The sequence below is a fragment of the Tyto alba genome, unplaced genomic scaffold (genome assembly GCF_018691265.1).
Source record: "Tyto alba isolate M040663 unplaced genomic scaffold, T.alba_DEE_v4.0 Super-Scaffold_45, whole genome shotgun sequence".
Lineage (NCBI taxonomy): Eukaryota > Metazoa > Chordata > Aves > Strigiformes > Tytonidae > Tyto > Tyto alba.
The window spans coordinates 29,397,203-29,413,084 of NW_024881321.1; positions in this window are offsets into that span (position 1 = coordinate 29,397,203).

Genomic DNA, 15,882 nt, shown 5'->3' on the forward strand with positions numbered 1-15,882 from the left:
TGTCAGCGGCTCGGTGGAAAACTTACTGAGTAAGCGGACTACACGCTGGGGTGGAGGGGGGCAGCTTTCTTCTGCTCCCTGCCCTTCTTTTCAGCCAGGGAGACGGAGTTTCTCCTGCCTGCTGCTGCCAAACGCAAAAGAAAACACAAGTTTGCTGACTGGCCCTTGGTTTCTAACGATGAGTGTCCTGCGGCTCCCGTGAGCCGGTGCTGCTCACAGGGTGCCCAGAGCAGCTGTGGCTGCCCCCTCCCTGGAAGGGTTCCAGGCCGGGTTGGACGGGGCTGGGAGCCCCCTGGGCTGGGGGAAGGGGGCCCTGCCCGTGGCAGGGGGGTTGGAACTAGGTGGGGGTCTTTAAGGTCCCTTCCAACCCAAACCCTTCTGTGAATCTCTGTGTCTGTAACCCAGTTTGGTCTGTCTGCAGCAGACAGCTGCCCTGCGTGCCGTGGGTGCTGCCAAACTACAGGGAAAGCTGGGAGAAGGCTGATCAGTGTACCACGATGTACGTTCCATGCATGCACCTTACAGAACTATAGATGTGAAATAAATGGATGAGAAGTTTAGCGTGAGAGGAATGGCCAGAGTACGAGGCCAACAAGAAGAACGGATTAGGGAAACTGCACAATACTAAGACTTGGATGTACTCAGGACGCAGAAACAGAAAAATATTAGTAGGCGTTGCCAAAAAAATAAATTTCTGAAAGAAGAATAAAACCATTCTTTGAGGTTTACTGATACTGTGTTACACTGGTCTGTGGTTTACGCAATCATTCCGATGGCATCACCTACAGCATGCACGTAATAATTACCCGGCTGCTGAACTGGTTGATTTCTTCTTAGGTACAAATCAAACAAGCGTTGCAATATATTGCAATGTGGGATATCTACAGTCAACACTTCAGGTGCTAAGGAAGGCTGCTGCTGCTTCGACCTGTGAAGTAGAGACACATCTGAACCCAGACTTCTTAAACTGTGTTTATATGAGGGCAATCTGCTCAAAGGAGCTCTACCTTCTTATCAGTTACTCGTACTCTTGACTGTTAAAATTCATGAATACATTCTTAAGGTAAAGAACAAGTATGTGGTTATAGCTATATTTATAGCACACAGTCCTGTAAGGAACACAAATCTTGCTGTATAAGTTCCACTGCCACAGCTGATGCTAGTCATATATCACTGCTCTGTGATATATATATATCCGTATGGCCGCACAGCACAGGCAGTGTTGCATTTCTCTATTATGGTTACTCCAGCAAAACAAGTAGTCTGTAATGCAGCAAAGAATGCTGAAATCACTGATAGCTCATTCATGTACAGAAATAATTGAGACACTACCGCCATTTTTGGGCTGTTAAAGTATGAAATTAAAGATGTGATTTCTTCCCCGAACATTTGGTCTCTTCCTCTTGCATAAACAACAGTGGTAAATGTGAATTTCAGTTTGTACTCCAGCACATTTTATATGCCCCTGTGCATTTGGTGGAAACAAAGAATAGGGCTTTGACATTTCTTCCTAGAAAGAGACGTACAAGCAGGAAGAAGAAATTGAGAAAAAACCACTCGTTCTCTCAGCAATTTGAGATAAGCAGGCTAGATGGATCACCCTGGATTCCACTCATGTTATCTTGCAATATTCAAGAGCCCTCTTAAACCAAAAATTTAAAAAAACCAAACCAAACCACTAAAACATTACTGAACTCTCCTAACGATACTAGTAAAGAATTCACCCTGAAGAGCACAAATGTTTTGACTTGCCCCATGGAGAGAGATAAAGGCCCACACAATTGTTTCAAAGCTACTTCTGAGGTGGATTGGATTCTGCTTTCATTTAGTAAGCCGATGCACCAAGGCTGACCTCTGCGGGGCTATTTTGTGGCTGTACTCGGTGGTGGGACAGAAACTGTTCTCAGAGGATTTGAGTTTCCTAGTAAGGCTCGCTTTCTAGGAGAGCTCGGAGCACAGCAGGGCTGTTAAATGTTCAGTGAACGAATATGAAGATGCAATTCTGCTTTCTCATACAAAGCTCTGAACCCACAGAAGTGCATTTTCAAGGTATAATAGAAAACTCGGGCAATACAACTTTGAATAATTGAGTATAAACCACAGTTGGTGATTAGAAAGTACAGCATGTGCGTCCTGTAAACCGGGCAGGTTAAAATGACACGTTATTCCAAGACCATACCCTAGCACCAACTGTTTGGCTGTACGGGTGGAACTTTTAATTGATGGGTATCTTACTCTGTCATTAGTTAAATGCCACAAAATACTGCTCAGTTCAAGGTTGTAGGGAAGTTGGTAAGATTGTTTCCTTGTGTCTTGTAGGTAGGAAGAACACAATTGTGTCAGAGAAGCTGGCAAGGAGAATCCGTAATATGGAATAGCTGATAACAACTATTCATTGTTTAAGGACTAACATCCTGAATTAAGATTGAGGTGTCTTAAAGAAAATAAAGATAAATCACCTATTTTTTCAGAATATGTGTATTTTATGAATCTTATTAGATGTTTCTGAGCCAGTATTTAGACTGGAAAAATGATAATAAGCATAAAGAAATTGAAAGGGTGTGTAGCTCATCGTGACATAACCAGGATTGGGTGAGATGCTGAAAACTGCTTTAGGTGGTACATTAGTTCCATTATGAACAAAGATTAATGGATTTCACTTTATAACCGCTATTTATTTGGCCTTGTCAATGGTAGCAGCCCCACACTAACACTAGTCACTTCCCAATACTACTCCCAAGATAATACATCCTTTCAAGCAAAGGTTTATCCCCACCTTCCATATAGGGAATCTGAGGAAAAACCTGATTAGTGAGCCAGCTGGCGCGTACAAAAACTTTCTACAGAGGAGCTGCACTTTCCAATGTAACCGAGGCATTCCTCTGAAACCACGAACCTTCAGATAACAAAGAAAACAGGATTTGTTTCCTGTCACCTTTCTCATGGCGCTGTGCCTCATTTTGTTTCTTGAAGACACGGTTTGCTAGCAGAGCAAATAATTGGTGGGGTGGTCTGGAGGAGATGGGGAGCGCAGGGAGGGGTCTGCAGCCGTGCAGCTGCGTCCAGCCCCCAGCAATGCCGCTGCCGGGTGCTGTGCACTTCCACAAGCGACACTGGGTGCGGTATTTGAGACGCTCACTTAATTTCCGTGCAAAGATCGACTCTGGCTCCAGAACGCATGGACTTGCTACTTCAGCAGTTTGCTAAGCCAGGCCGGGGACACGCAGAGAAAGGGAAGATTTCTACCAACCCAGCCTGACAGCCCAGCTCAGCAACATTTGGCAGGTATTCCTCCCCAGAAAAAGGGTTCGTGCTCTGTGGCCTAAAAGGGACTTGGCTTCTCTGGCAGGTCTGCCCATACACACACTGAACATGGGGGTGGAGGGGGAAGCAGGGGAGCAGGAACTAGAGCAGACACCTGTACATACATAAAATAACTAAGTATAGTTTATCTACCTGGAGCTGCCCCAAACTGATGCCAAAAACCTTTGGCTCGTTGGCAGTGCCTGTGGCAACACGCAAAGTTGACATAGCAGATGTAGACCTAATGAGTTAATGGTACACGATACATTGTGAAATCACTTCTGCCAAAAAGTGGGATTTCTTTTTTTATTTTTGCTGGAAACATATCTTGCCATCAATAACTCAGAGTATGTTTTTTTTTTTTTTTTTTTTCCAGTTTGCTTATTCTGTTTGTTAACATTTTCTTCTCTGTAGAGCCAGTTACATTCATGGGGATTTTTATTGATGAGGAGAGCACAATTTGGCTGGATTGCCAGTAAGAAGCCCCACACAGACATCTGTCAAAAGCAAATCCAATCCACCATGAGGAGCAAGGGGTGTCCCCACTGAGCTGGGATTTACCCCTTGTCCACTTCCCCCTTATTTCCATTTCCATCATGACAACACCTTTGCTGCTTGCTGCTTTTTTCCTCCACAGTTTTTCCCCCAGGGAATCCAAAGGGACAGTGTTTTGTACAAAGCCTGGATCTAACAGGGAACTTCAGTTCTGGAAGTGCAGGTCTGTACGGAAACCAGCGTTTTAGCTGACAGTTGCAAGGAGGTGTTAAAGAGCCTGATTATGGACTTAGAGACATGACCATCCCTCCCAGCCTTGAAATGCCTTTGTGGGTCCAGCCTTCAGCCTTAACCTTCGCACCACACGCCGCAGTCAATAAATACAGAGAGCACACACCGTGTTACGCCTGTGCAATACACCAGGCATGAGACTGGGTGAGCAGGAACACACACAGTAAATCCCAGTTTTGGTGCCGAGTTACTGTCAGACCTTGTGCAATCCATCTCTGAGGCCGGGAGCTTCTCACCTGCCAAGTGAGGGCACTCCCCGCAGGTATGTGGGGTAGACAAATAGGAGTGTTGGTGTAGGTGTTAAGGGCAGCTGGTAAGGGAAGTAGGGCAGAACAAAGAGACTTCCAGATTCAAAGCCTTTCTCTCTTCCTTTCCACTGCAGAGAAACACCTACCTTCAAAGCATGTAACTGTATTTAAGGAAGAAAGGTAACAACAAAGGTCAAAGCATCCTGCACCCAGCTAGGATTCAAGCCTTTCGTGGGGTGGTGAAAGCTTTTTTATTCTGAGTTATGTACCTCTGCCTTTCTTCCTATTAGATTTGAATTTTTCTGACGCACAGTATCACCCTCTCTAACTTAAGGCAATGCAAGTTTGCCGAACGTTGTTCAAAGCATACTCAAATCACCCAACCATCTCTTCGATGTTTTAGTTTTCTTTGTAATTCCACATTTATATTCTCCTTCCGAAACTTCAGATTCGTGTTGTTACCTGACATTTCTGAGTGAACTTTTTAGCTTTTCATTGCTTTGTGCTTCATTGCTGGCATGTTTTCAGACAAACTGTACTTACCTTTTTTCTTAAGGACAGCACATCAGAGTGTCAGCAGCACGGCGGCTGCTAGGACTGGCTGGATTATCTTGCCAAATTACGCAACCAGCCCTACAAAATGAATCATGTTGTTGACTGGACAGTGCAAGTACAAGTGCCATCTCTTGACCAATCTGTGTTTTGTCTGAAGCACATGTTAAAAGACTGGAGTTAAACTGACCCAATATTTAGGAACTGAAATGTGATTTGTATTTGACTTGTGGACATATTTACATGATTATTTATAAGTGATGCATACTTCCCCTCACCCCCTTCAAATAAATCATCTTATAAGATTGGATGCTCACATTTTCAGGGGAAAACATCCTTTGACTTTGTACATAATTTTGGGGGTGGGAGAGCCAGTGCTGCTATACAAAACATACATGACTTCAGATGACATCAACGTCCACAGTGAAAATAACATATTTGAGTTCAGGTAATAGGACAAGATCGTATCATTTTCTAGAGGTGCATTTTCTGGTGTTGAAATTCTGCAACTGGAGACCAAGAGCTGACAACATCTAGTTGTTTCAGCCCTGTTAAAAGTTAGTAGATGGTCTCATCCCTCCTGAAACGGGTCTTCACATTATTTACACAGACATTCTCATTTTCACCATAGGATCCAAAGCTTCCTTCTTTCCATTCCCTAAAGCTCTACTACTCTCTACTGTATCTTATATAAATTTAGCAGTGGTATCTGGCAGAATTTAATTGTAATTAAATTTCAATGGATTAATTTACCTCACTGTTCTCTTGTGAAGTCGCTGTAAAGTTAATTTTTGTCTTTCACCTTAGGAATCTTGGTCTGTTTCGTTGCTACTGCAACATTCAGGGCTCAATTGGATTAATTCAGGCCACTCTGTGTTTTGAGGGGTTGGTGGGAGGAGAGGTCAGGCAGAAGGGACAGTGTAGTGGAGGGAAGGGCTAGAAGAGGGTTTCACGGGGCGGGGGGGGGGGGGTCCCACACTGAAGGGCAGTAGGGTCTGAGAGAGGGGCAGGAACACCTATAGCTCACTAACCTGGGTAGGTGGTCAATGAGGTGCTTAAGAAGAGAGAATCTCTTGCCCACAGCCTCAATGAAATTCATTGGAGACCTCCCAGGTCTTTCATCAGCTGTGAAAGCCCACCCCAAACCCTCCCAGTCATCTTCCCTTGGGAAGCATCTCCAAACCCCTTTGGGAAGCAGCCTCCAAACCCCTTTCACCCCTCCTGCTCCCCATTTTTGCACTCTCAGGCCCTCACCTAGACCCCCGCTCCTGCAAAATGGAGTTGGGTCTATGGCAGCAAGAAGTTCTGAGATGGTGCTGGACAGCACAGATTCGCCCATGAAGCAACAAAAGCATCACCTGCACACTGCGGTATCTCTGAGGGCTTCCCTGACTCTCTATTTCTCTTTAGTCTTTTCCAGCAGCACCTCTAACCTTCTCTAACTGGCCTCCTTATTTTTTTAATACTTGTCCAAATTAGAAAAAAAAAAAAAGCATTACCATTGTCCTATGCAGTTATATTCTTATTTTCTTTGTTCTTGGCGCTCTCTTTAGCAACTGATTCCCAGTAAATAGCACAACACAATTCAATTACTTTTTTCTTTCAGCTTGTAAGACAGGGGCACCTTCTTACCTTCCTAGCCTTGGAAAGCCCAACATTTGCTATTACTCGTATTTGCTTACACTTCCTGCTAGTAGCTCTGCCCATTTTCCCCTTAAGGGAGGGGAAGATTTTGAAAAGAAAGAAAAAGAAAGAAAAAACCCCAAACACTTCTTTGCCTCTTGCAAAGGCATCTGATTAAAATGCATTCAGTACAAAGGTAAGGTGACAATACAACAGTACGTAAACCACCTAAAATTACAGAATATATTTAATAAACTGAAACTGTAGCGTGTAAGTAACCTAGTCCTGCACGTCAGCGTAACGTGTTGTTGGGTTACTCACTGCTTCCCTCAACATGTTTAGTTTTCCAAGAAACAGGACATGACAGTCTTCTGGGAAGAACCCGAGAGAGAAGTAGAAAACAAGAAGCATGTTCCCATATTTTCAGGTCAGGCTAAAAGCAAAGCCTGGGAGCTTAACAAGTGCTGCTCAAAATGGTAGGAGTTCTTCCTGCTCTGGATATACTCATCGTCAGAATATACCCAGCTGTTTCTTTCTTTCAAGTGTGCATTTTTCTTATGTGTTCAAACATATTCCATCTGTCAGAAGTGGCTCCTGGAGATCCCAACAACTGAATGAAAAATAATTGACAATCTGCTCACAAAAAAAAAATTGTATACGGCCTTCTAGAACTGTCCTAATCCAAGAAGTAGCATCAGTAATACAGAGATTTTAATTCTGTAAATAAATTGCCTGCAGTTTTGGTACTGAAAGCTATTCTGCAAAGAGTGAATGAAAAGACTCACTTTTTAGCAGCTCAAGACAGAAAACATCTTTGATATCTACATCTGGGCCAATGTTTTAAAGAACAGTCATGAGGGGGGGTGGATCCTTTTCCTTCAGTGGGATGTTTTACCGTCTTCTCCCTCCTTCTCTCACAAGACTGGAAATCAAATCATCATCTCTCAACCTCCTGCCTGAAATCCTGTTGTGGAGGGAAGGTTGCAATGGGAAGAAAAATTAAGAGTATAACATGTGATTCAGCTCTTACAGTCTCCAGTGCTTCTGGTAAGCATGGCTGTTATGAATGGAAAAGGTAAGGATCACAAACTCTATATCTTGTGTTTATAGTCGTTTAAAAAAAAAAAAAACTATAAATATGATACTGAAAAGTAAATCAAGTTCTACCACTCATAATCAACTTGTGGTGGATGAAGTGTCCAATTCAATCAAATGTAAACACCAGAAATAACTATGACAGCAGTGTATAATATTTTTTGTTGTCACAGATGTCACATTTTCAGAATTCTGATTCCATTTGAATATATAGCTGCTGTTTCAGACTTCGTGTTATTCAAACACTTGCAGTTAGCAATATAAAACAAAGTCGTTTAAAACTAATATGCTGCTTAATCAAAGGTTGTTTCTTGCCCAATATATTGATCAATAATTAATTTTCACTGCTTTCTTAACTGTCAAAGTTTGCAGAGTTTATAGTTATTTTCCCGCATGCAAATTTTTATAAATGAGCGAGTTTTACAGAAAGGGCTGTTATTAATCAGAAGGTAGCAGGTCTAATGGGTTGAAAACAGGGATTCAGAATTCACAGCTTTAATTCTCTCCTTGCTTTTGAGCCACTGACACTTTCGTGCATAATCTAAGCTTCCCACATGTTTTTCTGTCTGTAAAAATATGTTACAAACCTGTGTAGATATTAATCAGATTTTCACACAGAAAGTGTTCTACTTCTCTACCCAAAAAATGCTATATAAAATGATGATATCTTGCATTCAAAACTGTCTAAGTTTTCTTATAATGAGATTATGGGGTTAGCACAATGGAAGTCTTGAGATCCCACACACATGCTACGTGAAAATCTTTCTTTTAAAATATTTCATATTGTTCAACTTCTACAACAATTGTACAAAAAAGAAACATTTTCTATAATGGAAACAGTCCCTCATGATACAAAACCATTGCAGAGCAATGTTTACCTACAGTCTATGTTGAAAAGGAAAAAAAAATATTAGGAAAGGGCAGGCAAGCAGAATAAATTGTTCTATTTTTTTTTTTTTTATTTGTTTGGAAACTGATGCAGAACAGATTAGCCTGTAATGGAGTGCTTTTTTTTATATAAACATGTAATTATATCTGGTCGAGAGCAAAGGTCTTTAAAACACTCCTTGCTAGTTATAAGTAAAAGCTCTAAAAAAAGGTAGCCTAAAATGGAAGGGCTCATTATTATGGAAAGACCTTAAGACTTGAGCATTTTAGTAACAGGCTATGAAATCATCTTCCAGAGAACGGATGTAGCATAAGCTACACAAATCACTTGAACAGGAGTGGCTGAGAATCAGTTTGTGCATCAGAAGTTAACCCAGGCTTATCCCTCCAGAACTGCAGATACTTCAGATGAAGCAAGCACTAGAACAGCGCCCACATTTATCTGCTTCAATGCTGGAGTTGAACTTAGGTACTTTAAAGATATATATATAAGTTAAGCTTGTATACTGTTATTAGAAAGCAGTTCTTTATCAATACCAGTTTCTAGTACATCATTACCTTCCTTTTTACAGATGTAATGTTGATCAGAAATACTTTCTTTACCAAGTCCTGCTACTGCTGCAGTAATACCTGTCTTTTGCTTATGGTAACAAATCAGGTCTGTCCAAGCAGAAAACGTTTATCTGCATCCTCTCCGTAAGAAACAGGAATACCCGTTTCATTATGGTGTACATACTGAATAGCTCTGTATACATATTGAATAGCTTTGTACTTTGTGACCTTCTTTCTGATAAAATGAAGTTGCTTATTTATTACCACCTGTCTAATACTTACTGGTGTGTCCCAATAAGAGATATCCACAGATATATTTGTCCTCACATTGGAAAAGATTCATTTTATTCTCTTTTTGAGGACATTTTCTAAAAGTAGATGAGAACACATGGCCAAAGAACAAGGTATCACCCACTTGCTCCCACATCCATTCACTTCCAGTTCCTGGAGACAATGAGCAGCTCCTGGGTTTGTGTCCTACTGAAATTACTTCCTTTTCTTTCTGTTATCAGCTAAGAGGAACTCCTAATGAGGCCTTCTGGCTATATCTGGTTTCGTTAATATTCACACTGAACTTCCCTTTATAGTTCATTTGGAAACAGCTAATGTTGGGTATCTGCCTGAGACTTGAAATACTCCAACCAGTAACCCTTGATGAGTTTCTCTGGACCCCTGTGAAATTAGACACCTTCCAGAAAAGGTGTCTAATTGCAGTCAGCTGAGACCACAGATTTTTCATAGGGCAAACATTGCCTACTACAGAAAAAATCCAGTATCTGCAGAAACCTTGTGCAGAGATGGATGCTGCCCCATCCACCAAAGATCCTCAAGGACACCCCACCTTGTTGCGTGGGGTCATTAATGAGCAGGAAGGCAGATCTCTGCTGCAAGGTGACCCTGGTAAGGATGGATTGAGATGAGATTTAAGACGTCATTGTAAGACATGTGCACAGTTCAAAAATATTCTCATTTAGTTCACCTTAAACATGATGAGCTGAGCCATGACATGGGAACTATGGTCAAGATGATGTTCTGTCTGATGCTGACCATGACTATTTTCTAAGTGTGAACGCTGCTGACACATGCTATGAGAGAGGAGCTGAACACAGTAAAGGACTTTGGCTAAATGGCTTGTTTGCAGGGAAGACAACTATTTCTTTTTCTGGCTGGAACAAGGCCACCAGACCTGAGGAGAATGGAGAATGGTTGAAGAGGAGTGTGCAGAGACTAAGCCTTGCAGGTGGACTGGTGAGGAGACAGAGCAGTGAGCGAGCACCCTCCCTAAAGGGAGACCTTATCTGAAGGAAGCTACGGTACAGACAGAACCAGGCACCAGCAGTACCTCGGCAGTCAAACAGCTGAAAATTAAGTGGCACAAAAGTCAGGTTGAAAGGTCAATCCTGGCAGAAGGGATACGCTGCACCTGACTTTTCCCTTCTCATGATCAAACATCTCTTTTTCACTCCCGCTCTTGTGCAATGCAGCTGTACATTATGAAACCATTGCCACATCCTCCTAACAGGTGTTGCCGCATTTTGTATCGGGGTGAAGTTGGAATCGTACTAATTGTTTTTTAAATTATTTGGGTAGAGAGGTGCTATTTAACTTTCATTGCAGTTACTCAAATTTATTTTCTTTTATGCCAGCCTGACTCATTTTGTAATCAGGACAGACAGAAGGAATAGAGATGATAAAATACTGCCATTTTTTTATTTAGTGTCCCAGTTCTCCTAGTGAAGAGATTCTCAAGAATCAAGATTTCAGTAAGGGAAAAGCAAGGCCTGAGTCAAAGAAAGGACAATTTAGTGCAGGTTTTGGGAAAGTATTTGTAAGCTTCAATGGCAATGTAACACATCCTTCTAGGAAAAAAAGGGAGATTTGTTCCTGTCTTAATTTACATATAGGGATCTATTTAGCTAAGGATAGAGTCAAGTGGATGTATATTAATATCTTAATTGAAAGGAATAAAAAGTAATTAAAATAGACAAGTAGATAAAGAAAAGGGGGTTGAACCAGGTTGAATTGAAATGCTTTCTACAAAATATTTAACTGCTTGACCAATAACTCCAATGTAATTTAAATATATGTAGGTTACTTGCAATTTGGTAAAAGGAAAAGGAAAAAAAAGCCAAAATGAAAGACTTATGAGCTCCAGGAGGCTCATAGCTCAACAAATTACTTTTACATTTAAAGAGGACAACGAAGTATATTGTAGCATTTTTCACATGCTTATTAATTTAAATTAACTCAATTTTCAGTAGAGCCTCAGTCAAATATTTGCAACTTGAGCAAGAACAGCAGTCAGCCAAGAAAAAGGAAAAGGTTTAAGCCCGTAGCTGTTCCTAGTGCATCATCAAATGGCTATATGAAGTTAGAACAGTTTAGAATTAGGACACAAGACACCTCAGGTATGAAATTGGATTGAGAAACTCCAGGTTCTAAGAATTTCAACCCAGGGTCTTGTTTCTTTTAACAGGATTAGACAAAATTCAGCTTTCTTACTGCATGGACCAAATAGCTTAACTGTCTTGTAGAAGCTGATATGTACCACAGAAAACTGAGATAAAATAACTTTCTCACTGCTACCTGAAAGGTGGAGGCAGAGAAATGGAACGAGACTGAAGTTCTAGGTCATTCACACAAGACACTGTTCTCTCAAGCATCCTAGGCATTTCTTCACTTACAAGCATTTCAAATAGCTTCAAACACTAGAAATAGCATATAATTGCTTGCCAACTGCTTCAGTAGTACTTGCAGTACAAGCTTCTGTTGTGACTAACAACTGGCTGAAATCTGGTGGCTGAACACATCTTTTGATAAGTAACAACACACTGTCCTGAACGAAGACCCAGTCAAAAAAAGACCACTTCCTAAATTTATCATGTTAGAGACTGCGTGCATCTGTTTTTCCAGAATATTGTTGTAAAATAACCATGAAACAGAACAAGTTAACAGTAACTAACATTAGCTTAAGACAGCTAATGATTTCATACTATTTTTCAGATTTTGGCTTCAGCATTTAGACCTAAGGGATGATATTATCTCTGAACTAATGCACACAGCCTGAGCTTTGTACCACAGGTTACCTATACCCGAAAGAAAGAATTAAATAATAACATCCCCTTACTGTAAAGAATATCTGGCATAAGACACGCAGACCTCTAATCAGCAACGTTGGTAGTGTTCAGTGTAGTGATTAATGGGGATTAAGAGCCTGATTTGAATTTCTAATCTGAATTTGCCTCACTTCAGCATCCAATCTCTGTTACGTCTTCCTTAACCACATTAAAAAAGCCTCACAGCATCCACAACGCTCTTTTTCAAGATTGCTTTTGTATTGTACACCCCTTCTTGATTTTCTGCTTGATAAGTCAAAACACTTTCCCCTAGATCTCCTACCATATAAGATTTTTCTCTGTTCCTTGAACTTGGATTTTTGTGACTCTTGTATAAATTCTTCAGTTCAACATTTTAAAACCTTAGCCCCAGTGTCAGCCCAGTAGCAGAATGGTTTTATGGTGGTTTCACAGGTGCTGTAGGGCAGGGGGTAAAATCACCATGGTACATTCTGTTTACATCCACTTGCTGGATTAATCCTCTGTACCACAGAATTACATGAGGAATTTTCTTATGGGAAGCTCTATGTTCAGAACAATCCTTAAATCCTTTTCACTGGTGCTATTTTCCAAGAGACAATGTGGACATTTAATTTTAATTTCTTGTTCCTAGAAGAATGACTTTTTAGGTGATAACACTAGCATACTATGTTTAAAGGTACCGGTTTGGAGCAATTAAAATATGAGAGCTGACCTTTGTTTGCATGCAATTTAAATTGGCAGGGTTTTATTTTTAATTTGTTTCTGGAAAACCAGGGAAAATATTGAATAGTCTCACTATGACACTAATACTTTTGGGGTGTCTTCCAGAAAGCATGTCCTTTTGATTTTCCATCAACGGTCTCTAAAAGCATTTGCCAGCATCTGGACACGTGCTCTACTGTGACGGCCCGCTCCTATCGAGCTATCATGTGCTGCTGCAGGGAACTGAAACAGAAACATTAACATTGGCTTGAATGAAAAAGGAGTGGGAATTTTTTACGTGAAAGCACGAGCAGCAGCACAGGTTGAAGGAACAGCATGAATTGATAACCAAGGACGTGATTAACAGTAATTAAAACTGGTCAGCACTGAGGAATGTGCTGTTTACATCAGGACCAGGGGGCCGGAGCTCCGATAAGGCCCCAGAAGCATGAGTTGTCAGCAGAAGGCCGAGCTCTGATAACAGGAGGGTGGTAGGGGGGTTGCAGCACACCCCGTGTGCCAGGCCAATGCTTGTTATCCCAGCAGGAAGAAAAGCTGTAGCCATAAAGATACTCCCTTGAGAAAACACAAACAACAGGTAGCAACCTTCCCTATGGTTTATGGGGGATTAGGTAAGCAAGATTATGATGGAAAAATCACATTGCAATAGCTGAAGGGTATAAATACCTGGGTGATTGCTGCGGCTTAACCCCAGGCAGCAGGTCAGCCTCACACAGCCGCTTGCTCATCCCCCAGTGGGATGGGGGAGAGAATCATGAAGGGTAAAAGTACAAAAACTTGTGGGTTGCAATAAAGATAGTTTAATAATTGAAACAGACAAAACCCCCACCTTCCCTGCCCTGTGTGTCCCCCCCGCCACCCCCCCCCAAAAAAAAGTAAAACAAAAATTAAAGTACCCCCAAACCAAGAGAAACAAGCGCTGCCAAAAGCCTAACTGCTCACCACAAACCAATTGATGCTCAGCTGGTCTCCGGTCTCCAAGCAACTGCTGCCCTTGCCAACCTCCCCCCCCACCCCATTTTATATGCTGAGCATGATGCCATATGGTCTGGGATGTCCCTTTGGTCAGTGGGGATCAGCTGAGGTCCCGGCTGTGTCCCCTCCCAACCCCTTGTGCTCCCCCAGCCTGCTCGCTGCTGGGGTGAGCGGCAGAAGAGGCCTTGGTGCTGTGCAAGCACTGCTCAGCAACAGCTGGGACAGCCCTGTGTTATCAACACTGCTTCCAGCACAAATCCAAAACAGCACCATGCCAGCCACTACGAAGAAAATTAACTCCATGCCAGCCCAAACCAGCACACTGAAAAAAGTTCTCCACTGCCAAGGAAGTCCCCCAGTGATGTTGGCATTTACTCAAGAGCCACCATTCCTCGTCTTCCACAGGGATCTCCAGCCTGCTTGGCCTGGGCGCCTGGACACGGGCTTCCCGGTGCTCATGAGCATGTGGGTGCGAGAGTGTGACAGGGAGAAATCAATGAGAGAGTCAGCGTCAGTGACTGAGACTGGTTTTGTTTAAAATAAATACTGCCTTCCTTTTCCTTCTGGTCTCGAGCTGAATTTTGTCACATTAATTTCCTATTGCACACAGTTAATGAAGTACAAAATAGTCTCTAAATTTATAGTCTCTGCAAAGAAAGAGGATAGCTGTTTGACCGGACCCATTTTCTGTATGAGCCGATTTTAGTTCTTTGTTATCTGAATCTCACAACAGACCTCCCCGTGTCGTGTTTCACACCAGTGCCATGGCAACAGGCATATCATCATCCCACATGCTTTCTCTGAAGATTGGGACAACATGAACATTATTCCAAAATTTCTGTGCTCAGAGATCTCTTCTGAAGGGACATTAGCAGGCCAGCACCTTTTGGTCAACTCTTACTACCCTTGATTTGAGTTTTTAGGCCTGTAAATACTAAATACCTGATAGAAATAAACTTCCTGTTGGATTATAAGGGAGCTATGAAATACATGATTATCATCATGCAAAACCATGTTTTTGTCATTGTTTCTATAGATAGAACATAATCACTTTGACCATATCTCCACACTTAACAATTTAACCTTTGGCCACCTGCCTAGTAATGAGGATATATTGCAGGTAGCAAGTACTTCAGCTAAATGCCTTAATATCTTTATCTGTGTGAGGTATGCTTTTTTTTCAATCAACATCTTTTTTCAATCAACAAGTTGCAAGTAATTTCTATTTCCTTTTCTTTCCACTTAAATATTTGATTTTTTTCTTTTTTTTAGTGTCAGTATTTCATCCCTATCCTCAGTTTGTCAAACTGTCAGATTATCCCCCCTCTACTCCACTCTCGTGAGACCTCACCTGGAGTCCTGTGTCCAGCTCTGGGGCCCCCAAACATAATAAGGACACGGACCTTGCTTGAGTGGGTCCAGAAGAGGCCATGAAGATGCTGGGGGGGCTGGAGCCCCTCCCCTGTGAGGCCAGGCTGAAAGAGTTGGGGCTGTTCAGCCCTGAGAAGAGAAGGCTCCAGGGAGACCTTATAGCGGCCTTACAGTGCTTAAAGGGGGCTACAGGGAAGGTGGGGAGGGACTCTGTGTCAGGGGGTATAGGGATAGGATGAGGGGTTAAACTGAAAGAGGGCAGATTTAGATTAGATGTAAGGAAGAAATTCTTCCCTGTGAGGATGGTGAGACCCTGGCACAGGTTGCCCAGAGCAGCTGTGGCTGCCCCCTCCCTGGAAGGGTTCCAGGCCAGGTTGGACGGGGCTGGGAGCACCCTGGGCTGGGGGAAGGGGGCCCTGCCCGGGGCAGGGGGGTTGGAACTAGATGGTCTTTAAGGTCCCTTTCAACCCAAATCATTCTGTGTTTCGATGAAAAGCAAAAGCATTTCCTCTCTTGCTGTCATATCTTTGTGTCCGTCCAGTAAACTTTTTTTTTAAAGCTTCTAGTTTTTACCAATTTATTTAATTAACAAGCTGAACAGATTTTTTTTTTTTTTTTAATAAAATTTAAATTTCTTTTTAGAGTTATCTCTACCAGTTGATAATAAA